The 27,372-nt window shown below is 35.6% G+C and overlaps 1 long non-coding RNA gene across 1 annotated transcript in view; it reads left to right on the forward strand.

The window, feature by feature from the left end:
- LOC311430578 overlaps positions 1-27,372 on the forward strand; it is a 75,750-nt gene that overhangs the window by 32,966 nt on the left and 15,412 nt on the right. The window contains exons 3-4 of the long non-coding RNA XR_014688883.1: positions 21,524-21,727; positions 24,068-24,252. This is a non-coding gene — a long non-coding RNA (uncharacterized lncRNA). The remainder of the gene's footprint in view (positions 1-21,523; positions 21,728-24,067; positions 24,253-27,372) is intronic.

The raw sequence follows: 27,372 nt of genomic DNA on the forward strand, positions 1-27,372 counted from the left end.
AAAACAGTGTTGTGCCTTCTCAGTTGTGTGCTGCAGATACATGCACTGTAACAGCAGTAAGCTGTTACTGCATGCAGTTAAAGCAAGATTAAAAGTGGTTTGCAAAGAGATCAAGGAAGGCCGGTCAAAGCCCAGTACATTTTAGTAACTTTTGAAAAAAGGCAACTTTTGATCTGACTTGGCATAGAGAAAGAAGGAGTATCTTCAAGATCTGATCACAAGGAGAAATCACCAACTGTTCTAGCAGTTCTTGACTCCATTTTTTTTTTCTGTCAATTTTATAAAGTATATATTTTTCTCTTTCAAACTGACTATTAATTGCTTTCTCTTACATGATATTGCAGAACTGTTTCATATAATTTTTCATATAATTTTTCATATAATTTAAGTGAAAGTATTTACTTTTGGTGAACTCAAAACTGTTTTGTCTTTTCTGCTTTCTGTAAGCTAAATAGAAAAAAAAATAATTAGCTGTACTGGTTTAATTATCTTATCTGCCTAGCAAATGCTACACAGAGACGTAGTCTCCTCTGTGAGACATCTTATATATCTGAGTATGTCTTTAGCTTACCTTCTCTGGGATGCTCTCCCTAGAGCATAGGTTCAGATTTTGTTTGTTTTTACTTCCTTTTCCATTCTCTGCTTTTGTAGACAGTTATGTGATTATTTAACAAACAAACAAACAAAATTTGTTTTAATTGTTTCCTGACCACCATTTCTTGCCTTAATTTCCCTAGTCGTATTTTTCATTCTCTAACTTTCTCCCCTGCTTAGAGCAAGTTTTCTGTGAGAAGGGTTTTGTGCTATGGACACTTTTCACATTAACTGAGTACTGCTTTTCCATCTTATTTTTGCAGATTGTGTGAAGTGATAAGATCACTGTATAAGAAAGTTGGACAAATACATCAGTGCTCTTCTTGGCATCAACATTTGTGTTTTTCCAAATACCCTGATTTCTTGGTTCTCTTTTTTATAGTCCTTGCAATCCCAGTATCACAGTTTCAGGCTCTTAATCAGATCCCAATTTGATGACGAGAGCCTCTCTTTTGGTAAGATTTTTTTCAACAAAGTTATACAAAAGGTATCCTTCCCTTTATTTTCTTTATGTAAAAAATCTGTTCAGGATTTGCTTTGCCCAAATAGACATTTTTACACCTGCTGTTTCTGTGGCTCGGTGTTTGGAGAGATAGCTCCTTGGTTCCTGATGCTGGGTTGCTCTGACAGGCCGCCTTGACTAATTGGTCTCTGCCATTTTCTTGATCTTTATCTCCTTCTGTTCTTTCCAATTTTGAGCAAAGCCTCACTGACAACAGCACACAGGAAGGTGCTCTCCTTGAGCTTCCAATGACCGCCTCATCTCTCGCTCAGTTCTGTTATTAACAAAATAGCAAAAAGTCCTTATGTGGGCTTCTTGCAGGTAGTGAGGACCCAAACTGTGAATTAAATGTCTCTTGCCTACATCGCAGCTGAGAAAGAAACAGCTGAGTGATGTTTCCGAGGTGGTTTCTAAGAAAAAAGAGGGGACTATTCAGTTGTGGATGTTACATTTAGGTTTCTTTAAAAATAAAAAAAAATATATATTGTAGAACAGTTTAATTTCACATTTAGTAAGGTAATACTGTTAAGAACTGACTCCCAAGGTAGGTATAATATAATTACAATACTGCATTCTCACACACAATATGTAACTTTTAGCATCCTTCTAGTCCTCAAAATGAGTCCATACAAAAATGGATAGTATTACCAAAGTTTAGGAAAAGGAAGGAAATTAATGCCATGAGTTAATCCTGTATTTACTTGCTTCACTAGAATTTTAATTCAGTTTGAAAATTATAGAGAAGCTTTCTATTCATGGTGTTTTGTGACATTATTTTAAAAAGTGAATTGGATGGCATCGTAGAGCAAAAGAACCAACTTTTTAATGTGTAATTCAAGTCAGGAATTTTCAACAGATACAGAGGCACAGATTTGATGCCTTCAGACTTAAAATTTCACTTTTAAAAGTAACACTGAGCAAAAAGCAGGAATTTACAGAGCAGCTAAGCTGTCTTGATGCTGCCACTTAGAAAGGTCCTGTAAGAATAATATGATTGCGTTTAAAATGTTTTGACATTCCTGATTATAAAGAAACACATACCAATTTGACTCTTCCTATGTTTTCTTTTTTTCTTATGACAGACATGTTGTCCAAAGTTAAAGCTTTTGGGGCATCTTATATGCATTTCCTTATTTATCCTGCTTGAAGTTCTTCATTTACCCTGCTTTTATTCTAAACGTCACTAAGGCAATGGCTCTTGAGTAACTGCTGGTCTATTTAAAATGTGTATGTATTCATATTTCTGATATAAATTCTTAGCCTTGATTCCACTTCAAAGTATTTTAACAGTGAGTGGGCTTAAAATTAGGTTGTTCTACTGTATTGCTGATGATCTTTGCAATATTCAGGATGATTCTGTTGATAACGTACTGACATTAATTCTTAATGAGCTATAGCTTTCAATCTTATGTTAACGCAGAGTTACACAAGTGTAACATTCACATCTAGAGCAACTTTGAATTAAGCTGGATTTGATATTGTTTTGTGCTGTTAGAGTAGCATGGTCATCCAACTATAGTTCAAACTATCTGTGGGCTGCTACAAGATATTCTGCAGTTGATTTCTTGGAGGATTTGCTTTGTAAAATCAGTATTGATGTTTCTGGATGTTAAGGATTTCCCTTGTACATCAACTTCTTCAGTGTCCGCAGTATGTAGTCAAATCAATGCAGCTGCACAATGTGTCAAACAACACCAGTTACCATGGCAGATGACTACCAAAGTCGTTGGCCTTCAAGCTAAGTACAGATCTAGCTGTAATTTTTGACTCTCAAATTCGTTCTTCCTTATCCTATGTACTCATGAAAATCAACATAATTGCTTCCATGGAAGTCATCAGTAGAGATAGTGTAATAGTTGTTTCATTTACTTTTTTTTTGACCTTACTTTAGAGGTGTGTGCATGTGTATATACGCACATATTTATATGTATGTATATAACTTGTACTGCCAAGGTATATAAAGTTCTTTGATAACATGGTTGAATTGCAACTTAATATTTTCAAATGTAAATTTGCAGGAGACTTAGGATAAACAATATGAAAAGTTTAAACAATTGAGTTTTACTTATGATCAGTCAGGATTAAGAATACAAAGTGTTAAATTCGTTAATCATTAAATACATATATATATACTAGTCTACACCTGTATAAAACTAGTTGTGTAAAGAACACAAATCTGAAATTCAAGGATACAGTATATTTTTCATACTTCTCAGTAGACTAAATAGCTTATAGTAACTTGTATTGAAGTACAGCACCAAAACTAACTTCAACATTTGCAAATACATAAAGCAAAATTTTTTCAAAGTTCACTAAGTTGTGGCATTATCTGGTATCCTGATGTATAAGAAGAGAGTTAAGATCTGAAATGCTTTTCCTAAGAAACAATGTGACAACGTGCAAGAGACTATCTTTTATGGCCTATGCAGTGCTTTTGCTTGCTCACCATCCATAACTATCCAGATAACAATGTGACGCTGTTTTCTTCTCGTATTGTTTTGTTTACTTTTGAAGCTAAAGATAGGTTCTGTTATGTTATTAGTAATTACTATTAGAAATGTTATTAGTAAGGAATGCTAGAGGCTTAGAGGAGACCTAGGAGAGGCAAAACATTCTTAGAAATGCAAAGGAAACTGCAAAAGCAAGATCTGTGTGTTCACTTTGTCACTGCTACAGTAAGGAACAAATCACCATTTGGTGTTTCCAGGCCAGGCATCAAGAAATTGATAACCTCATTGTTGTCCCAGCTGGAAATGAGTAAACTGTTCATGTTATACTTTCATGACTGCTAGTTTTCTACTTCTTGATGCATTCAACATCATTTTTTTCTGCTGCACCATACATCATGTCAGTATTTGTTATGTCACATTCTCTACAAAGACATTAAATTATATATATATTTTTTAGATTTAGCAATTTTTTCTTTGGCTCTTTTTTTCAAGCTTGGTACCTCTGCTGTGACATTTCAAACAGGTGGATCAAGCCTTAGTCTTGTAGCTGTACAGATCAGGCTATAATGTTGGATATAAAAAGGCTGCCCCATTCCTTCTTTCTTTAGTAAGAATGAAGAGTTTATGTGCTACCCATCACACTGGAAATTGTGGCAGCTACCTATGGGAACTGGAGACAGAGTGGGGAGCTCCAAGAGGACCAGTGGCCATCTCTTTTACCCTTTCACAGTCTGTGCTCTGAGAGGAACTGATACCAGCAGATCCCTGTGGGTAGGCAAAAGGGGAGGTAGCAGATGAAGTCACTGAAATTTGTCCCTTCTGCTTAGTGGTGGTGGTGATGGTGGTGGTGGTCTCTTTCTGCTGGTCCATAGAGGTTGACACTTTCCTTGACATGCCTTTGAGCAGAGGCACAGATTAGGAGAAAAAAAGGAGGTCTGAGTTCACAGAAAACATGTTTTTAAGTCTACAACTAAAGACAAGAAGAGAAGCTTAGGGAGGAGATGGGAGTGCTGCACAGCCTATTTAAACTTTCTGCATTTTCAGTGAGGATGTTTTCCTCAAGAATCTAATTGAGTCAAATCTGGTGTGCAACGTGCAGCAGAGACATCTTTCAGGACCCCTTGACTTCAAATCCAGTAACTGAGAAGGCTTAACTTGAAATGAGAAGAGGTGTTAGCACACTTTGTGAGTGGAAGCAAAGCAGACCTGGGACAATTTATTCTTCACTAGAGTTTGTCACTTCCACCTTCTATTGTTCATAGCTGTGGGTATGTGTGACCACCTTTGCTGTTACTCTGCATTCAGCTTCAAGGTAATGCCCCTTGCAAAAAATGGGGGTGGAAATGGGCACTGAGGTAAAGAATTTAAAGATTTTTCTCAAAGTGTGAGTATCTAAGTATTTAAAGGGCATGTTATGCAAATTATCTGTCATAGTTACTTTTGGAATTGAAGATGAGATTTTTAAGAAGGAATTAGAAGATAGCTTGTATTGGTTATGGATTTTATTTAATAGTGTATGAAATTTTGTCTGTTGATCGATTAGATTTATTTGCAAATATGAAGGGAGATATTTCAGGGTAAAATCTATATGGTATAAAGCCTTTCATTAAATTACAGATATCAAAATCCAAACTTGTCTAGTAGTTGCTTGATAAACAGTTAATATCTGGTCAATAGCAAAATAATAAATCGTGATGGTATCTACTTCATATTTTGAATAACTATTTTTCATCTGAAGTCAAGCAAAACATATTAGTGATGCTTAAGGTTGTTGTAGTTGAAAAGAGAATGAAGCTGGTGGTCATCCTTTATTTAATGGTCATGTATGGTAAATGAGGCCAGATATTTAATGGAAAATCCTCTATTTTGGCTGTATTTTAGTTCTTTAACCTTTCTTTCTGTACTGTTTATGCCAATGTACACTTCTTATTAACTTAAATGGGTGTAGAATCATGCCCTTGCATCATAATTTCATTGAGTCTTATTGGAAAAAAATGTTCATGTAGACCCTTAAAGTGTTTAATATTTCCAAAAAAACAGACTGTGTTAGGGTTGTGTTTAGAAACTGAGGAAGAAAACTTTAAACTAGATCATAATTTCTACAGATGGTATTTGCTTAGAAACATTTTCGGTATTTGCTGGAAACATTTCCGTGCTTTAGTTGTCACTTGATGACTGGGGAGAAGAGTAAAGAAAGAATGCTTTCCTTTGCCACTGCTGTTACTCGTTGGTCTGTTCTGTGAGTATGACAGTATTTCTGGCTGGTCATATGGAAATGAATATCTATGAAATTGAGAACAATCATCTGAAAATTTACGGCGTTCAGTAAAAGCTCATCTCATTTTAATATATGCTGTGGGTTTAAATTTATTTCCCTTTGTCAGTAAGCTAATACAAAAGAGTTTAATTGGGAAATACCTTTTACCCCTACCCTCAGTGGGACTGTGCTTTCAAACCTATTCAATTTCCTCATCAGTCTTCTACAAATTATCTCCGAAAGCCCAAGGAAAAATCAATGGAATATTTCCCTTAGGGTCCACCATACTGATTACAAAAATATCCATACTTAATACTGAGTTTATTCTTATATCTTCCTAACTGATCATGAAACAGATCCAGTGTATACATTCATATGGAGACAGTGTTTGCAAGTATTTCCAGTGCTGGTAAATTTTCAGAGTCACATTTCCACCAAATTGTGCTTTGCACTTTTGGCCTAAATACACATGCAATTTCCAAGACGTAGCATGTGTATACATCTTCTCACCACATGTGCAAATTTGACACATCAGACCTGACCGTGTAGATCAGACTTTTCTGTTTTGAACTAGCCCTGCTAACATTCTGTCATCTTTTCTAGTAACTCTTTAACTTTCTTAGGGTTAATTACAAATGTTTTCACTCATACAAGGCATAAATATAGATGGTGACAGTGTCATTCCCAACAGCTGCATGTTCCTATAGCATACAATAGCAGCTGGAACTTGGTGGTGGGAAAAAAAGAAATATAGTTATCTTTGTGGGGACCCCTCTGTTAGTGTTGCCAAATTCCTATAGAGTTTGACATCCTTTTTTTTTTTTTTTTTTTTTTTTTTTTTTTTCTATTTCCTTTTATTTTTTCTTTTGAGAATGCAAAACTTCTGCATGGTATTGCTGTTTCCCTTCTACTAAGCTTGCAAAATTAAATTGTCGGTGATGATGTTTTGATAGAAGTTTATTTTCCTTTTACTTAGTATAAGAAACTCAGCCGAATTTTTTCGGGCTGGAGTTCAAATTCTCTTACAAACAAGGACAAAATTAGATTAAATTCCCTTTTTCTGAAGAACCTCAGTAATGTCAGAAATCCTCTACTCTTTACAATGAATTTCTGATGGTCAAGTGGTTCAGTGTTAGCACCATTTCCATCAGGAATGAACACAGTAGTGGCAGTATAGAGTTCTAGTTTACGCAGATATTTTTAAATCCATGATAGAATGATGAAGGCAGTAGGAGATGCAGATTTTCTTCAATGTCCACCTTGTTATAGACTTCTGTTGCTTAGTCTTATTTGTTTTGTAAGTGGCTAGAGACAAGGAGGTGTCAAATTGTGTCTCTTCTATTCTCCTGTGTCTGAACATGGGTGTTGGACTATTTAGAAGCTATAGAAAATTATTGGCATCTTTAGCAATCCTAAATTTTTCCTGATAATGCTCTTTTGCACATGATGAAAAAAACGTTCCTCTTTTCCTAACACCTGTATGCCAGGCTCATTTACTCAGTCTGTGGAATTAGAGCATGAATGTGTTTCACCATGAGCAATTGACTGATTGCCTTTTGAGGCATTTAGAGATGTGTTTTCTTTGGTGCTCTGTGATCTGGTGGATACCTTAGGTTTTAAAATTCATGCTGTTTCAGCTTGCTAGGAGCCTCGGGCAGGTCACTGAAGAGGGTGCCCCATTTACGTCCAACCCGGAATCAGAGGACTTTCTTAAGAATAATGGAGTTAAGAAAGGAGGCAGACAGCCTTTTCTTCGAGCCTCATTAACCCTTGCATGATGGAAGAGCAACGTGGTGATGGTGATAATGGTAGGGCTGGGATTAGCTGTTGTTCTCTTTAGATCTCTGAAAGAATTTCATGAAGTAGAACTGAGGGTCTCTCCACAGTGAGGAAAGCCAAAAGTAGTCCATCCTAAAATACAAGTTACAAGGAGTGGATTGCCTGACCTTGGTGACTTATTGCCAAGACATTTTCAGGTGTGCCTAGCAAAGTGGTAGCCTTGCAGCAAAAGTCCACAACTGTTACACTGCATTTCTTGCTGCTGTGGCCAGTGAAATGTGTCTGCGGTCAGTGGTGCCCATGTTCTCCTGGAGGATGGATAACTGCAACTCGCATGTTGGGTGCTGGGTTTGCTGAGCCCTGCAACTTTAAAGCATTGTTTATTAAACCAACCAAACTAGGGAATTAAACAGATTATAGGTTTATTGTACAGCAAGTGAAAGACAGAAATCACGTAATTGGAAGGAGGAGTGTTTTGACAGCTTCTGCAGATGGCAGTAGACAGAAGGGAGGATTGCATTCCTAACATGTAACTTTTTATTAACAAGGTTCAAATAATACTACCAGTTCTTTCGAGGATATTGTATTTGTCATGAAAAGTATAACTGGATTTATTTATTTTTTGTAGATATTGGTTATGACAGTTTAACCATTTTTTTTCATTATCCAGAACACATTCTTAACAATGCCACTGTGCAGATTATGTACTAATTTTTGAAGCAAATCTCTGATTTGTTTTTATAATGATGTGTTCTCCAGAATGATCTGGAGTTCAGTATTACCTCAGAGACTTTGCACTATTTTGTCACTTAGCAATCAGAAGTATTTTCATATTCAGCATCATCTCTGAAGCAATATATTTAAATGGAAGATTATTTCAGAAAACTTATTTTTTCAGAAACATATATAAATACAGAAAGAATACAGTGAAGAATTTCTCTTTGTACATGCTTTTGGCTTTTGCCTTTAAAAAAAACAAAAGGATTTCCTTAGGGATTTGCTTGTCTAAATCTATTTTCTTTCTAGCATATGAAATGACAGGCTATACAAAATGCCCAAATATTAATTTTGGTGGCATGTCTGTATATTCATCTGTCAACCTTCAGTGAATTTTCTGGTTTTCTATTAGCTTGTCCCAAACTGCTGGCAAGCTAAATTTCTCTAACAGGCATCAATTCAGTGCATTAAATGCCTGTTCTGCCCTGCAAGACGTATTGATTATTTTTTTCTCAGCGAAGTGACAAATACCATTTTCATGACAATAATAGAGATTGATTACAATTTTATGGAACAGAGAAGGAGCCGATATTGCTTAGAGAACCATAGGGCTTATAAAAAATTTGAAAAAAAATCGTTTGAATTAATAAAGAAATTAATGAATTCATCTGTTGCTGACGAAGCTGAAGCATTTTTGATATAACAAAAACTACAGTAAATGCATGATCATTGCTGAAGTGAGGCAAGCTTAAATGTATTTATAGCATCTGGTGTCTGAAATAATTTGGAGAAATGCTTGTGGGTTTGGAGAAATCCATTTTGAAGAGTACAGACTAAAAAGAACTTTCAGATCTATTTTCCTATGGATTTAAGTATACATGATTATGTACTATTGAATACTGCAGTACTATCTTGATTAGTGGATGCTGAATATGAAAAGCTGAGGAAATATTGTCAGGTTTTGTGGTATTTATTTTAAACCTAAAAGAAAATACATTTCTTTAGGGCTTTTTTGTTCATTTGCATTTGCATCTCATGTCGTTATCTCATTTGCTAAAGGTACAAACTGTAGGTCAAGTTTGAACAAACCTTGTTCAGAAGAACAAGGGCAAAGCTTATTCTCTTTGTGTACCACCTTATCCGCTATTTAAATGAAGCTGAACAGATAGACAAAGTAAGGTTTCAAGATGAGACTGAGTATTTGAATTTGACACAGAGTTAGATTATTCATGACATTGCATCAAAGCAAGTTGTAAAAGCAGAATTCATGCTGAGTATAATAGCATTTACAATTTGTATGTGTTCTTATATATTATCTTAAAACAAAACCTGTGTATGAAGATTTTTCCACATAGACAGGGTTTTGAGTATGTGATGCAATTGTAAAACTCACCTCTCTTATTCAATGTGACTGCTTTGTATCAATTTTAATACATTTTTTTTTTTTAACTTCAGAAAATATACTTGCCTGATTGATATAAAATTGAAAAACTATGGTTAGAGTACGATGGATGTGAGACTTTCAGACAAACTGGAAGGTAGGATGGAAGAAAAAAGATTACACTGATAGCTATAGTTTCTGAAATGGAACTAGAGTCTGCATATAGTTTATTTTCTGATCTGCTGCTTCAAGAAATATGAAGAACAATATTTTAAGTCTAGGAGATTGAATCCAGTGAAATAAGTTTACAAAGACAAGCCTGAGGGATATGCAAAACTGATCAGTTGCATATGTCTTGCACACATACACGACTTGGCAAAGAAGGAAAGTTTTGGAGTTATGTGCAATTCATGCTTTATTTATTTATATATTTATTTTGGTTAGGCTTGCATAAAAGTAAGTTCAAATGAGCTTTTTTTTTTTTTTTTTTTTCTCCTTAAAATTCTATTTTTAACTATGCAGCTTAAAAGGAATTTTTGTTGCTTCTTTCACTCGAAAGAATCAGATAATACATTGTTTCCCTTCTGCCAAATCTATACACATTCTTGTCGGAAAATCTGGTTATTTTAGAACAATAGATAACAAGAGCTGACAGATTAGTACTCAAATTAAAAATGAAACAAATAAGCTCAACAAATATTTTAATCATTAAGCTCTGTGCTCTTGCATAGAGCTTAATGAGTAAAATTCCAATAGAGCCTATTTCATTTATCAGCATCTTTCAAACTTTTACTGCTGTAAAATCATCTACTGCATACTTCCAGTGCAAAAGTTACTTCATGAGTATATCTAGAGCTGTCCAGCAATATGTAAAGGCAGAGAAAGCAAAATAATGCCTTCATTATAAAAAGGGATGGCTGCGACCTTTTAAATGACAGCTGTAGTACCAAAACAGCTGAGGAAACAGTTTGAAATTTTTCGAGGTGGCAGCCCTCTCTTGGGAGAAATGGCTTTGGAATGTCTCTATGGGAATGGTTCTCTATGGAAATTTTAGTAATGGTATTTCTACCAAGTTATTTGGAAGAGAAAGTTGTCTGCATCTCTGCTTGCTTATCTTAAGTGATTTTTGCAGGATGTTCACCTGGGATCTGTCCTGGTGTCATTCACTGTTAGTTGTAAACTGTAAAATGATGGGCTTCCTCTTTCCCGATTTACGGTGTGCTAGCAAGCATGTTTGTGCACTGAGAAGTCAGGCAGTTGGTATTGTTAAAGATTTAGGCACTGTCTTAGTTTTCCCTGTGTTTTCCTCTTCTTGAAAAGAGAGCTCTGCTCAAGGTAGATTGAGAAAAGCTGCAGTCAACCTTGCTTGGAGCTGAACAGAATCCAGTGAGACCTTAGAGCAGCCATAGTACTGCATGAGCTTATCTGCTCTGCCACTAGCATCAACTTTGGTCCATGTGCAGGTGGAACCATATTCCCATGATGCTTTGGCCATTTGGCCTGTTAGGACCCAGATTAGTTGTGTACAGAAGCAGCTGTCAAGTCTTGATGCCGCACTCCCCAAAGCAGCTGCAGTGGTGGCCATACGTCATTGTCCTCCTGCATACCTCAACATTGCTCCTTAAACTGTGGTGAACTCCATGCAATACTGAGTGGGTTTCCACAGTGTGCCTTGGCATATGAGTTAGGCTGTGTCCCTTATGGAAATATCACGAAATGTTTAATATTTTTACTTTATATATTTCATTACTGTTTCTGGTTAGTACGGTACAAAAATCTGCAACATAACTTCAGAGTTGTTGCATTAGCAATCAGTGTGTTCTTAACAGTGTTGTGCTCCTACACCATTTTGTGAAGCAGTAAAGTTCAGTGGCCATAAAATGGCATCAGCAGATAAAATGTGCTCAGTGACTTTTTTTTTTTACAAAACAGGAAATTAACTTGATTTGTTTATAGAAAAGCAATTCTCTTTGACTGCTCAGAGCTAGGCAAATGTGTTGAAAAGTTATTTTAAATATTATCCACAGCTTGAACATATGCAATCAGGAAGTAATATATTACTGATGAAACAACACATAAAATTTCTCACAGGAATACTTGCTGAATTTGGTTTTAATGTTCTCATTTTGGGTTAGTGTGCTGAAAGCAACCCTGTAGAAATTTGGCTTAAAATTGTGATATGCAAATTCATTTTTGTAAATAATTTTGGAAACAGTGAGATTTGAACACACTTTTTTTTTTTCCCCCCCATTTTAAATTCTACTTGAAATATAAATTCATTTTAAATCATTAATCTTATATATAATGCTGCTGTGTGATTGATGATTTTAATTTTGCATTTGATACTTTTAAATATTCTATTTTTGTAATGAAGTTAAGAATTTAGTTAGATGAGGAATGGTGGGATGAAGCCCTACTTTCATTCAATAGGTGAAGGACTCTTAAATCAGTCTCTGGAGTTATTTAACTGTTACCAATTACTCCTGCATTGTAAACAATCAAAGTGCTTGTACCTGCAGGCAGTAGATAACCTGCAAATCAAATATATCAGCTCTGCCCAGATCCTTGAAGAGATTGTCCTGTCAACTAAAACAAGAATAAAAGATGTGATTGTAAATAACATTTGTGGGACAAACAGGTTAGTAACATTCATTTAAAAAATAAATAAAGAGCCACCTGTAGCAAGCAGCTGACATTAATTGAACATCCAGCAGAAAGCAGAGCCTTAAGAAATTTCCAAGCCTGTCTATGTTCAATCGTTTTTGTTCCCGATTGTTTTAAGTTTTGGTTTGCTGCCTTCTGATGCAAGAGTAAAGAGTATCTTTCGTATGTTCATTGCAGTGAGGTATAGCATACAGCACTCTTCCTTTTACAGGTGGTAAAAAACTGCAGTTCTACGCCTTTGAGTAATAAAACAACTGAATTCACTGGTAGTACTATCTTTTATTTATTTTTATGTATTTATTTATTTATTTTTATTACATAAGGGTTGTGTTTATGGCTAAACACACACCACATGGATTTTAATTTAATACCAGAATTAATCAAATTAGTTCAGGTAAATGGTGTTTCTTACTTGTTATGAACTTTTTTTTTTTCAATTTTTCTTGATAACAAAGATAACAAAAGTAAAGAAACTAGTTACGAATTGTTTTCAGTTGTTGAAATATCTCCATTTCAATCTATTTAGTGAGTAGGACAATAAAACTGAAGATTTCTATATAACTCTATTTAACTATATTAGTACGAAGAATAATATCATATTTAGTGACCTTTAGACATATTTAATCCTGCAGCACTGAAGTTATTAGAGCTTTGGCTATTTAATATGAGTGAAAGAGATTCCAAGCCAGTAATTTTTTGATAGGTATTTTCATTGAGAATTCTAGGCCAACCCTGTTATATAGGCATGGTAGTGTTCATAGGTTAGGTATGTGGTAAGCTTTTTTTCTTTTATTTCAAGGGGATGAGAGGATAGTGGTAACAATTTCTTCATATTCAGTTTTGACAGAAATGTTTGGTAAACTAACTGGAGGAGGAAGAGCAAATTTGTTACCTGTCATTTTCTTGTATCGACTCTTTTTTTTTTTTTTTTTTCTCTTAAAAGATAGCTATTTAGTCCATTAGTGGATTTCTTTGCCCTTCCAGGCTGGCTTCCTGTAGGTTCCACTGTGGAGTAGCAGGTGTACAATTCCAAAGTGTCTTTACAAGTGGCTCAGCAGGGCTTCCTGTGCCGTACATTCACTGGAGACAGCTCATCTGTTTAATCCTTATGTTTTAGTCAACCTTTTTTATTATGCGGACAGGGCTTCCATGCTCAGCTGGATTTTGACTCTCAGAATGAATTGATGGAGCTCTTTGATCTTTGCTGTGTATTGCATCTGTTTCATCTTTCATCTTAATGCATGATCTTCCTAACTCCTTGCTAGCATTTTATTTATTTATTTATTTACTTATTTATTTCACTTGAATCCATTAATTTTACTTTGTTCTTTTTGGCATGCCTTTTTATGTGCTATGAACTCAATTGCCAAACTTTAACACAATGATAATTAAGTTGGTATGGGTGTTTAAAAACACAGGCCAGCCATGCTTATTTGGGATTGGCACTTAACATCTTAGAGACTCAATCAGAATTCTTAAATGAGATTCATGCATTTCTTTACAAACTTGCAGAGCATTGCACCTGGTATATGTGGTAAATTGGGGAAGTACCAAAGAATCAGAGAATGTAGCAAGACACTCATTGGAGTAGCCTGCTAGTGGGTATGGAAACCTGAACTGCAGGAACACTGGGCAGTGTTCTGCAGAACCATAATAATGCAGTGGTTTCCTGAGGTTTAGCATCTTGATAGAGCACATATTTAAGTTCATTCTTGCTAGAGGGAACACCTAAATTTCTGTTCAAAATTAAATGGCTCCTTAGGTACTGTTAAGCAGGGATACGTATCCTCAGCTGTGGGTTTATTTTGCTCCAAGCAGTTTTGATTAAAATATTCAAAGGTCCATGTTCTAGCTCTGTTAAATGTAAGTTACTGTTTGGTTTTAGGCTTTCTGTTTCTTCGTTTGTTTCCTTGTTTTTCCCTAAGTTTTAGTATGGCAACTAGCAAAGAATTCTCTTTCAAGTGAAACCCACAAAGGAACAATTTAGGTAATATTTTTTTAGCTGAAAGTAGCCCTATCAACAAAGCATTTTGTAGTGGTATATTTGATTCCTGCACTTACACAATAGAGTTTTAATTCCCTTTTCAAAAATATTTAAATTGGTGTTTACTTTTTGAGTGACAGTAGCAAGTTATTTTTTCTAGTGATGCTAGAGTAGCAAGAGCATTTTCAGGGGAGCAAGGAGCTTTTGGACTCCAACAGCTAAGATCTTAAGGAGTCCTTTCTCATAAGAGATTTGATATATTTCACTGCAGTGCAGCAGCTTAAATATATGGCATTGTACAGGGCTGTTTCCTATTTTGCTCCACATACAGGTCATATTTTGACCTAGAAATGCTTTGGGAATAGGCAATACCTGGCTTGTTTGTTTGTTTGTTTGCTTTCCCCTCTTCCTCAGGAGAGGGCTCAACTTCCATGCCCCTGTGTGGTGAAGTCTAGGGCAGTTGATTGTTGCATAATGGAGAAACTTCTATGTGCAACTGGAAAGGGATCCTTGAGTGATGCTTCTATGGACAAGTATATATGACCTATTTGGTCACATTCCACAGCAATATTAAAATATCTTTCTTCAAAGAGCATAAGGGTGTTCCGTCCTTCATAAGGAGAAAATAAAAGCAGGAACCAGTAATTTTTGAGAAACAGGACCATTGTTCCTTTTGAACTTGCTAGGATTCATTTAAAAATAACAGCATGGTGCAGACTGAACTTAAACATCCAGAAGACTTGGGTATCTGCTGTTCTGACAGATTTGAAAGCTTCAGTGACATGTATTCTTTATCGCAAGTCTTTGCAACATGTCTGGTTTTGAAATTTGCCTCAAAAATTTATAAATGTTAGGCTTGGTTCCGCTGTGGCACAGGTACTATTCATAACAATGTTCATAACAATTATTTCTGTAGTGAAAGCATAAAAGGATCTTGATATGATACAATCCAACTACATCTGCTGCAATAAAGGGTATTTTTTTCCTGCTATAATAAATATCTCTTTTCCTCCCAACTACATTTCTTTTGCTGTTGTACCATCATCTTTTAGGTGCTGCTTGATATAAGTCTTCATAAGAGATTTCTGTCCTCTGACACTGAAAATAAGAGCTATGGCCATTGATGTAGGGTCTGGTGTTTAGGGTCTATAACAAAGAAATGGAGATTTTGAAGAAAAAACTGAGTTTGACCACTTTGTCTTTTTTTTTTTTTTTTTTTTTTTTTTTTTTTTTTTTAAATTACCTCTGGAGCTATTGCCTTTTAACTGCTATGCAATTAATCAGGTGAAAAGCATTTTCTGTCAGGAAATTAACTAATTGTATTGAAAGGAGCTTATTAAGTCAATCTGGAAAATTACTAAAATCCTGAATGTCCATGGTGGGCAGTTTCACGATCTGAGACCTACCCTTGGAGAATCCAGACCCAAAGTATATATATATTAACTCCATTACTTTTTATTTAAAGAATGAACTCCATTAATTTTTATTTAAAGAATGAATTATCATCAGACAATTAATTAATTTGTTTATTTATGTGACTGTTGTGTGTTTTAGGTTATGTTGCTTTGGTTGGAACACTGCAGATACAGCTTTTCTGAGGAGTCACATGGCAATTTGTTTCAGCCACATTATTAGTGTTTTATATGCACTTATTAGTGTTTTATATTCAATTTTGTACAGACAAAATGGATTCTTTTGGGAGGACAGTTCAGTTTTAAGTGTTGTTTTTGTTTTTTTTTTCTGTAAAAATATAAAACAACATGTTAAAAAATAAATACCATGTTATCTAAAAAGATTGTGTTGCTGTAACATGGCTGTATGTTTTCACCAATGTACTTTTAATTCATTGACTCCAGAATAAGCATTTGTTTAATTCAGTTGTCATTTCACTATTTTTGTATGTTTGTGTGTTTGTCTGTCTGCCATCATATAACTATAAAGTAATTTGTTCCAGTTTACTGCAGAGAGGAACTTTTGCTTAGAAGCCTCCAGGCTTTAGAAAAGACTTTTTAACAACAAAATTGGGGTTGAATTTCTGCACACTAGTTTCTTGCATAATGGTGCAAACCCTGCCTTCAGGGATAAGCTATTGCCAGAATCTGGAGCCCTGGAGCTAAGATGTCTCACTTGACCTAGTGAGGGGCTCTTTGAGAAGACGCTTTATATATGAAAAAATCTTTCCACTAAGACAATGCAAGATTTTATTGTCTCATTTTACGGAGTGATACGAAGAAAGCTCTCACTCAGAATTGTGCAGATTGGCATTCTGAATGTGAATGAATGACTTGCTTTCTTTTTATTTTGTTGTTCACTAAGTTAGAATTGTTTTTGTAGACTTCCTTTCACTCTTGGTTTCCTATTCACACAAGCTTTTCTGTTTTACACCTATGTTGACAGTTATTTAACTGCATTCCTCGTGCTGACTTTTTGTCGTTCTATGTGACAGGAGAACTTTACTGAAATTTTGCCTAATGTGCTGCATTAAGACATCCTGACATTCTGAGTACAAAATAAACTTCCTCACCACAGATGGCCAGAGGTTTTGGGGACAAATTGCCCTGTGTTTTCCCTTATATTTTTTCCTGGACCCCTACTACTGAATGTTGTCAAAGGCAGGATGCTGATATCTGAGCCAGTGTATATATATAAATATTCTTACCAGGCATTTTAAATAGATGTATATGTGATTACAAGCTTGGGTAACAGAATATTGGTGCAAGAAAAAGGGAGTGTCCAGCAATAAAAAGGATCATAGTTTCAGGCTTCCTAAGAGCTAGTCATAGAGGAATAGAACAAAAGTCCTTAGTTCACATGTACTGACGATGTTATAACAGCAGAAAACTGAACCTGTTGATCTAACGATGGAGGTGGAAAAATTCTTCTTCCTTGGTTAGTTCCTAAAGTGTAAGCAAGGTCATTTTTCTTACAACATGTTAATATTTCACTTCTATTCAGTCTGTTCTAAGAATTGACACAACATGTGGCCTCTTTGCATCTGCTTCATGGAGCTTCCCCCAGGAGAAGCTATATATGACCTTTGCAGACATTGTTCAGCACTGTGAAACTTCATGGTTTCATTCCATTCAATGAAATATATGTGCAGTTTATGATGCAGGGTGACTCTTGATTTGTACTGCTAAAAATAAAGTAAAATAAATCCGTGACTATTTTTGATGCTTATGACATGCCAAAATGAGAAACTATACCATAAGCTCTCTGTCTGTAGCTGCGTATGTTCTTTCCTAGAATAAGGAGGAATCATTCAGTGTGTTAGTGGGCTGGTGCATCATTAAGCATCTGAAGCTCCTGATTTAAGGAAGAGGTTCATTGCAAAGGAACATTGCTTCTCAGACCCTTGCTCTGCCATGTGTTCCCCTAAACCTGTTGATCAGCATTCTGTGCATTGTCCTGTATTGGCTTTGTGTCCTTGTGCTTGATCCTAGTTTGTGTGTTGTAGTAGGCATAGGGGTAGGTTCCTCATTAATTGGGAGCCACTGAACATTAAAAGTTAATTTAAAAGCCTACTTGATTACAAAGTGTATCCCCTTCATTACACTGTCCCCATTTTTAAAGCTATAATTTACATGTATTATTGCTTTTTTTTTTTAATTTTTTTTTTTTTATATAATGAGGTACTGAATAGAAGATTCAGTATTTAGAGGATTTAGAGTACAAATGAAAAGTTTATTAGGCTGGCATTTTTAAGGTAAACGTAACAGTAAATGGATTTATGTCCATCTGGAATTGTGCACTTCAATTACGACTATTGATCAAAATATTTTAGAATATTCTTTTTAGAATATTATTTTTTTTCTTTTGATCATATATCCTAATCTATGTTTTTGTTTATTTTAATTTTTTATTTATTATTATCTGTGGAAATCTTCTCTGTTATGTGAGTGCAGCAAATATTGTGGGAACCCAGAGATAATTTTGTATTTACCAAAATAAACTTCTCCTTTGAACCTGGACCAACATTATTGTGGGAATAGCTTCGATGTTTTTATTTATTTATTTTTTAACTCGTACATGTTTAAGGTTAACTGAGACCTATCCTTTGCTGTATCTCCCTCTCCGCTAACGAAAATTTTCTTTTACTTGAAGCTAAGTTTACTTTTGCTTTACTTCTTGCCTTCCTTTTCTCCTCCTATATTAACTATGTTGTCCAGTTACCTCCACTAAGGTCTTTCTGTACTTTCTTCTTTGTGTTTTCCCTTTTAGATATTTTGTTTTCTCTGAACCTCTCGTTGTTGGATGATGCGGTAATTTTTATCTGTTTCAACTGAGAGAATGAAAAAAAAAAAAAGCCTGACCTCTTGAAAGAATTAGACATGTAATTCATGTAACTGGGTGCATCTCTCGTAACTTTTGTCAACTAAGTTGCTTTTGTCTTAGCCAGTTCATAGGCGAATAGAATAATTCAGGTTGGAAGAGACCTTAGGAAGTCAGCTAGTCCAAGCTCCTGCTCAAAGTAGGGCTAATACCAATTGGGTTCAGACCAGTTTTGTAGCCTCCATTGTAGCCAACAGAGTGAGTGGTAAATCCAGTGGATGAGGCATTCCACTGGTGTAGGTATGGAAATTGTATTGTGTCTCATACTCAACAGATCCCTGTCAGGCTCTCCCTGATCCTAGTGGTAACAGAGAAGAGCACAGACGTCCAGCCTAGTTGCCTTGTTTCTAACAGACTGGGAATAGGTGAGACTAATAGACTTATTCTGTATTTTTTCACAGTGAACTTTGCAGTAAGGAAGGGGAAAAAAAAAGTATGAGAAAAGCCTGACATATTTATTGAAAATGGACAAACGTAAGTGCTGCTAGGGCACCAGACTTTATCATTCTTTCATGATGCTCTTAAATAACTTTCAATTTGGACCTGTCAGAGACCATCCTATTCGTTTCCCAGTTCCGCCAGCTCAGATCTGCTCTGGCAGCTTAGAAACCTGGTCATGTCTGTGCGGGTGGCTGACTGGAGATACTACTGTGTCTGAGGCTTATGTGTCTGATGATTTGGTTCACCTTTTGGAAAAATGAATCAGTTACTGCAGCCTTCCATTCTTGTGTCTTTTGCAAGTCACTCCTCCTTTTGCTACATCCAATTATTTCCTCTTGCCTAATGTCAGGATCAAGACAACTATTTCATATTTAAAAGCTGTCTATAAAAGCAAGATATTGAGTATAGCAATAGAAATGAGAAGGAATAATGTACAAAGGGCTTCCTTAACTTCTGAGTAAAACCCTCTCAGTTGTAAATATTTTAACAAAGTGAATGAGTCATTTTATTTGGGCTAGGGCTGAGCTGAGCTTTCTAACAACTTGTCTACCATTGCATTGGTAACACTATGGTGGGGATATACTTAGCCAGATCCCAACTTGTTAACAATTCAGGTATAGGTAGTGGCACAGAACTGGTGCAGTCTTCAATATTTGCCTGAGATACTGGTGAATCACCCAAAATGACCGGAGTGATGACATTACATTTGAAGATATAATTTATTTTCCTGTCCTCATCATTTTCAACACATAGCAGAAAGCAATTAGTTGTGTTTTGACCAATGAAGAATATCTTAATGATTCCCATATCTGATGTCATATGCTTTCTAAATGAGACAGCAGTTATAAAAGAAAAATCTGACTTCTGAAAGGTAAAGCAGGTTCTGGCAACACTGTAATTTCAAGGAGTGCAGTCAGGGAATAATTGATACTCCCACAAGCTGCTGTTTTCTAACTGTTGCTATTTTCTGTTTGGTTTCCAAGAAAGTGTGAAAAATGTATCTGAATAGCATGGGACAACTTCTTTCAAAAAAAAAAAAAAAAGTATTGTTTTCAAATGATTTGTTAAAGACAGTGATATTTTTATGCTGCAAAATCCAGAGTGTCATCTCGTTTGACATTAAGACAGTACATATGAGTATGCACAGTATTACTAGGTACCACCGTTAATATAAAACCAGCCTTAAATTAAAGTGAAGTAAACATAAGATCACATTGTATGAAAATATATATAGTTTTGGGAAAATGATCTTTGGTCCAAGTACCACAGCAGCCAGTGTACCATGAATCCAGAAGCTGGCATAAAACTGTTTGTAAGTCCTTATAAATTAGTATTAGTTGAATAATGCACTTAGCTCTAATTAGTTAAATGGAATTGTTTGCAGGCATTTCAAAATGTACCAAATTGGTGGTTTTGTTTTGTACTGGAATTTGTTACTGTGATGGCATTTATCCTACTGCAACCTTTGTTTCTGCTTTATATGAATTACCTTCCAGTACTTTGCAGCGCATTTGGTTTATGAAAAAAAATTCTTACAGCAGGAATGCCAGATTGTCCAATGCTGCAGTAAAGGAAAAAGCCAAGCATTGTTTTCTAGAGCACTGCTGAAACGTTGCTATCAGTTCATATTTTGTTAGAATTCTTTTATATTTGGGGCTTATAATGCGTTTGCATTTTTAAACTTCTCAAAGCGTAGGCTTTGCTAGTTGCGATTTATAGACTATCAGACTAGTTGAGAGGAAGATGTATACAGAGAAGCCTTTAATGGTAGCTAACTGCTTCTGTGGACCCAATTAAGACTATCCAACTGTGAAACACAGTCCCCTGAGTACTGGTATAGTCAGCTTGCCTTTTTAAATATTTTTTTTAATTTTAATTTTTATTTTTTGGAGTTGGAGGGAAAGGAGGCCTGGAATAAGGGAATAGTGCAGCTGTAAAAAAAAAAAAAAAAAAAAAAAAAAAAAAAAAAGAGTAGGGATAAAAATCAAATCTCAAAGAAACAAAAAAGCAACCAACCCTCAAACTTTTAGTATGCAGTGTTAATAAAGATTGGGGTCAGCTTTACATATGCACCACATTCTGGACTGGTAGCTGCAGTAGCTGTGCCTGAGATCTGGATGTGTTGTTGGTCCAAAATCAATCTTGTCGCTCCTCAGAAGGCAATGAGAGATAATAAGTACTATTCACCTGATTGCCTTCCTGCTCTGAGACAGCTGGTGACGCTTGTCTTCCTGATAACCAGGAGTTTCAGATCTAAGGCAGGGATAAAGAAAAGCTGGGAGCTTGCTGAATCTAAATTTGACAGTCGATGGCTGTGTAGAGGGTCAGGAGGGATAGAATCTGTGACACGTCTAAGAAAGGAACAAAATTTATCTGCTCTGGTTGCAATGATTAGATGTCTCTTTGTCTGGCTTTCTTACAGTGGATGATTGATTGTACCCGCCAGCTGGCTAATATCATAATTAACAAAGTTGCTACCATGTCTGAGAAGTTTAATCGAAAAAATTGCCGGCAGTATGATGCCATTGTCACAGAGATCACAAGCACTGCAGTGTTGACTTTTGTACTGGTGGAGCCGCAGGACTATGTAGATGTGCAGAGAAGTCGTTCGCTGGGATAACTAAAGGTATGTTCCTTTCCCCACACATTTCTCCTGTGTCTAGTCTTTTGAAAAATGAAGTAAATGGTCCTTTGATGATACCTTTCATTTCAGGGTGCCACGTGAAGCTATTCAGTTGTATTTTAAAGCAGTGGCAATGGCAATTTAGAATGTTTTATCAGTGAATCAAAAGGGACATAATCAAAACTGTAGTTAAATACTACTCACCATTTCTAGGTGTTCTTCACTGTATTGCCAGATGCTTATTGCAAAAAATATGGATGTGATTGTTTTCGTAGTTAGTTTTCTTCATTATAGGAATAACAAATGCTGTTGACAGTCTATATTCTAGGAACTCTTAGTTCAGTTCAGGTTTATATTTCATAATATATCATTTTATTAATTTCTTTAAGTTAGAATGCATTTTCAAAGGCAGAAGAAAAACAGAAAAACTATGCATTCTTGCATTTGTAATTCAGTGTTAAAATATCCTTTTAAAACATGTGCATTTGTATATACATCTTTCTGTGTGTTTGAAATGAGAACAGCATCAGTTCCGTCAGCTGGAGAGCCACTTCACAGCACTTTTATAAAATATTGCCTGAGAATGCCACTTATTCCTTTTGCACGTTTATGTAGTTTTCCAAGTTAAAAATGAGCTCTTCTCTGCGGTTGTATTTTTACGTGTATGTGTGTGTGTGCTCTGCGTGGTAGTTCAGTTATGCTCTGGAGTATGTGTTGAAAATGCCAGCCTGACATATTGCTAATGAGTGTGCATATTGACAGTGACGGGGGCGTGTGTCTGTCTGTGTGCCATATATTAAAACAAAAAGAGGAGAGAGACGGAGACTGAGAGAGACAGAGACAGAGAAGGAAATATTGGGATGGGAAAGAACAGTTTATTTACATTACGGTATGTCAAAATGTTATTATGGCTAAAAAATCCATTTTAAATAGAAATGAGATAACATATGACGGTTCGTTCTCTTTCTCAAAGGAATTAATATGGCCATAGTGAGAAAATAAGCAAGAACCATTTTTTTTGGTATTATTAGGCTGTTCATTTTTGTTTGTTTGTTTTGTTTTCCCTTACTAACGATGACTTTTTGGTGCTAGATTCTAAAATTTGGGAGATGAATTCTTTGTATTATGGTTCAGTTCTGTAATGAGATCTCCCTGAGTTTTCTCTTGTTCTTTGTGTCTTTACAGGTAAAATAGTTTTGAGAATTCAGATGAAATTGTTACGGTAGACGCTTGAAGGAATGCTTTGCTGTATAGCTAACGTAGCTGTATTTAAAAACAACTTATTTGGGGGACGTACTCTTTTCTATTTCACAATTTTCTGTTTAGAGTTAAATAATTATATACCTTTGAGCCACAGTTAATGCCACAGTAATTTCAAACTAATCCTGGCTTTTATTTTTGAGAAAGGTTTTTCAATTCTCATTTAATTTAATTTCAGATAAATTATTTTCAACTAGTAGACCAGAAATCAATCTTTCTTTCTTTCTTTCTTTCTTTCTTTCTTTCTTTCTTTCTTTCTTTCTTTCTTTCTTTCTTTCTTTCTTTCTTTCTTTCTTTCTTTCTTTCTTTCTTTCATAATGAGCTGTATCTCAAAAGATACGTCTGTTTTGAGAGAAAAATACTGTTTTTGCAGGCCATGAAAATATTTCTATCATTGCGATTATTCCTATTGTCAGTAATAGAATCCAGGTTCTATCTTAGCCTTGTAAATCTACTGCTTTTCAAGATCTACTAAACAAAATTAAAAATCAATATTTTATTTTGAATGGAAAATGCTGTGAACAGTGGCAAAATAGATTAGTATTGTAATTGCAGACAATAGGGAAGATTAAGTTACTAAAACAGTATATTGTTGTTCTAAAGTAAACCCTGTAATATTTTGTGTAATTGAGACTTTGTGCATTGTTGGAACTCAGTTGGAGTATCAAATGGTTGTGAGGATTAGAGCAGACAACTAAAGCAATGTCACAGTAGATGTGGCTGGTTTTTAACAGGATTATCTTCTAAGATGTGTAGAAATGAGCTCTTGTAATAGTTTCAGAGGAATTAATAATTTTAGTAAAGTGTTAATGGCAAATGTGCTAATGTAAAGAGTTAGAAGATTAGCGGTGCATTCTTTTGCATGGAAATAAGAATATAATAAATGTCCTGCAGGTGACTGAAGCTGCTGCAATTTTATTGGAGATTAAAGTTTGATTGACCTTTGCTGAGGTGATTAACCCTTTTGAAATTAAAAGCCGGTGGTAAATTATTCTGTCCAATTTAAATGCAAACACAGAACAGTATGCTGTGTCATTCAAGTGTAAGGGGAAAAAAATGTTTTAATTTTCCTTTTGCACTCAGTGAGCTGTGCTTGCAGACGGCGTGACTGGGGTCTGCTGGAGCTGGCCAGTGGCATACTGCCTCCACTCTTCTCATCACTGTTGGAGCAGCCATGCTGCGGGAATGCCAAACCTGGGAGCAGCTGCCTGAGGCAAGCCCTCGCATGCAGGCATGTCAGCAGAAGCACATGGAACCGCAGCAGCAAGGTAAGTGGTAGAAAGCAATACCAGGATGCTTTATTTTCTGGTTTTGAACCTGAGCTGGCTGTAGCACACATGAGCGGGCAGTGTAACACAGATGAGGGGTCCTGCTGCGACTCACAAGGCAGCTTGCAGGAGTTGGGTGCTTACCTGTGAGAGCCATGCTGGAATTAAATGCAGAGATGCACGTGTTGATTTTTTATTTTTATTTTTTCCCCCTGGCCCTTAAAAGTCAGCTTTAGAAGCTTATGGAAGCACGCTTTTTGACTGATAGCAGTTACTAGAGAGCAGCTCAAGTGCAGGTATAGGAATGGTTGCACCACTTGAACACGTTGGTCCCAATCCTTCAGACCACATGTGCACACTTTCTTAGGTCAGAGCCAGTGCAGGTAGGATTAGGCCATGATCTTAGTAGATGACTAAAGCCTCTGGGGGTTACTTCTAGGTGTCAATTCATGCAGATGATCATGAGAGTCGCTGTGGCTATGCTGCTAAGCAGTCCTTGAAAATGTCTTTGAGTTAATTTCTAATAGATTGTGTAACTTTGTTTCACAGTACATTTGGTAACTGAAAGTGCGCGCTTTATTAAATAACGATATATTTTAAAGACCTGAGTGATACATTCACTGTATTTTTTCTAATGGGTCTTTCATAAAAGTTGAGTTTTCAAAATTCCTCCCAGAATATCTACTGTTTTGTTTGTTTGTTTGTTTTTGACAAAAAAAATAATATTAGGACCATGGTTTGTTTTGTAATGAATCTCATTTATTTTCCCAGAGTAAGATAGCAGTGTGTTATTATAAAACAGCATGCTGTCTAAAAGCAGTTCTCGAGGATTGTAGTGACTCGGAGTGCTTAAATTTACACTAACTAGAACCCTTATAATTGGATCTGTTTTAAATTCACATCTTTCTGTTGCTTTTGGTGAGCAATGATGCATCTGGTTAAAAGCCTTGCACCAAAATAGCAGTAAATTTGAAGCAGATTAATTACCTGAGGTTGAGTTGCATAAAGAAGCCCTTGAAGCATAGCTGCCTCCTTCCTTTGCCTGCCACTATAGGGAGGGAGGCAAGTGGATCAGATCTGCACCCAGGGGGTTTTGTGGTCCTTGGCACAAAGTGTACTGGATCAGACTACAACCCCCCCCCCCCCTCACTGCCCCAAGTCCACTTCTCTCTGATCATCTGAGAAAAGATAAAATGGCTCTTTGAAGCCTTTTTCTGGAATTCTGAGAGTAGTAATGGTGGGATTTGCAGAAGGAATGCTGCAACTGTTTGGCCTTGACTGGACATTCTGTCTAGTAAAATTTCCTATTCTTTAAAACAGCTGCAAAGCGTTAAAATGATAACGAATGTGCTATTTGCATTCCATATTCAGTCTTCCTCCTCAATTTTCATCAAGGAAGACTTCATATTGCATCTGTCAAGGTAGGGAAGTCCAAGGAATTGTAGTTTAGAAATAAGGACCCTGAGGTAGTGGCTCACTTCTATCTAGTCTTTTCATTTACACTTTAAACAGCCTTCAGAGAGATGGACTGCTGCTTCTGGGACCCAGTGAAGAAAGTGAGGAATAGATAAAAGTTAAACTTGTGGTGGAGTGACCTAAATGGAACAGCTGGCAGAATTATAGAGGGGATCCTCCAGGGTACTGAATTATACCTTCAGGCTTGGATTAGTAGGATGTTTAACAAAGAGATCCATTTGCCAAAAGGATCTCTGCCTGATTTTTAATTATGGAACTTCAGCACTTCAACATTTGTAATTTACTGAGCTTTTTTTTTTTTTTTTTTTTTTTTTTTTTTTTCCCTCTGGTAAGGTGTAGAGTACACCTTTTTGTACATTCATGATTAATGCTATAAATTCTATGGATATGAAACATTTCAATAGTTTTTATTATGAATAACAAGATGCATTCTCTATATACAAAATAAACATGAACTTTATATACATATATATATATATAGTTTTGTTTATAATCCTGGAATACTTTTGAGTGCTTCGAGTATACTTTTTCTAAAAATCGAGGAAACCAGTATTTCACGGGATCTTTCCAATCATATATATCCATCATATTTCAGTTAACGATATTTAGCAACCAACTATTTATTTATTTTTTAATTGGGGTAGTTATATATCTCCATTCCTTTCCATATTTTATAATTGAGCAGCACAGGAGAGGATAAAGAGTGGGGCTGCGTGTCTGAGAAATTACTATTGTACCAGGCAAATTTCATATGATGCTGTGTTTTTTGAGATACTCCTTATGCAATATTATTAGCTAATACTGCCACATGTTTACGAAATAGCAACACGAAAGAAAAATTACAAGGAACAACGATACTCTAATAACACAGAGTTTTCAAATGGTGGTACATCAGGACAATTCATGATAAAGTAATAATGTAGACTATATATGTGATCAGTGAAGAGATGTTTATATTAACTGATACTGTTAGGCAGAAGAAACAGGACAACATAATAAAATATTTCTGGAAAAAATATTAGAATATTTACTAAATCTGATTACTTTATGTTAAAAAATATAATAATGGGATGGGGGGTGGGGCTAGTGTGTTGTCACAGTACTCACTTCCTACAGAGTATAATATTTAAATAAACACTGTTAGTCATTACACCTTCTGTTTTGTTCTTTCAAAAGCCCATTTATCAAGCAGAGGAAGTTCTTTCAGAAACAGGTCACATTCGCTGTGATATTTGCTTGGCAATATTCACTATATGTCAATGTAAATAAGCTATATGGGAGATTGAACAGCTGTTTAGACTGTGCTATGACACATAAGTGCACATGAATCTGTCTTGCAATAGAGAAATGGAAAAAAAGGTGAAGTTATAACATCATTTCCCATTGCCCCAGACAGAATGACATAGGGAATTGCATATAGTTTTAGGATGACCTGATGGTTTTTTTAGAAATCACATTTTTCAGCATTCTAACATATAACTACATCAGTCATTTTCTAGTTGAATAGAAAATACTTCAAAATCATATTTCTTCCACAAGTTTTATTTTTCTTCTGAACTCGGTTAATATTCTGTCAACATCCTGCTCTGCCAATAGCTAATTTAAATGGGAGTTTTATCTACAGTATATACTAAGCATTTTTCA

The sequence above is a fragment of the Aythya ferina genome, assembly GCF_964211825.1.
Source record: "Aythya ferina genome assembly, chromosome: 1".
NCBI classification, from domain to species: Eukaryota; Metazoa; Chordata; class Aves; order Anseriformes; family Anatidae; genus Aythya; species Aythya ferina.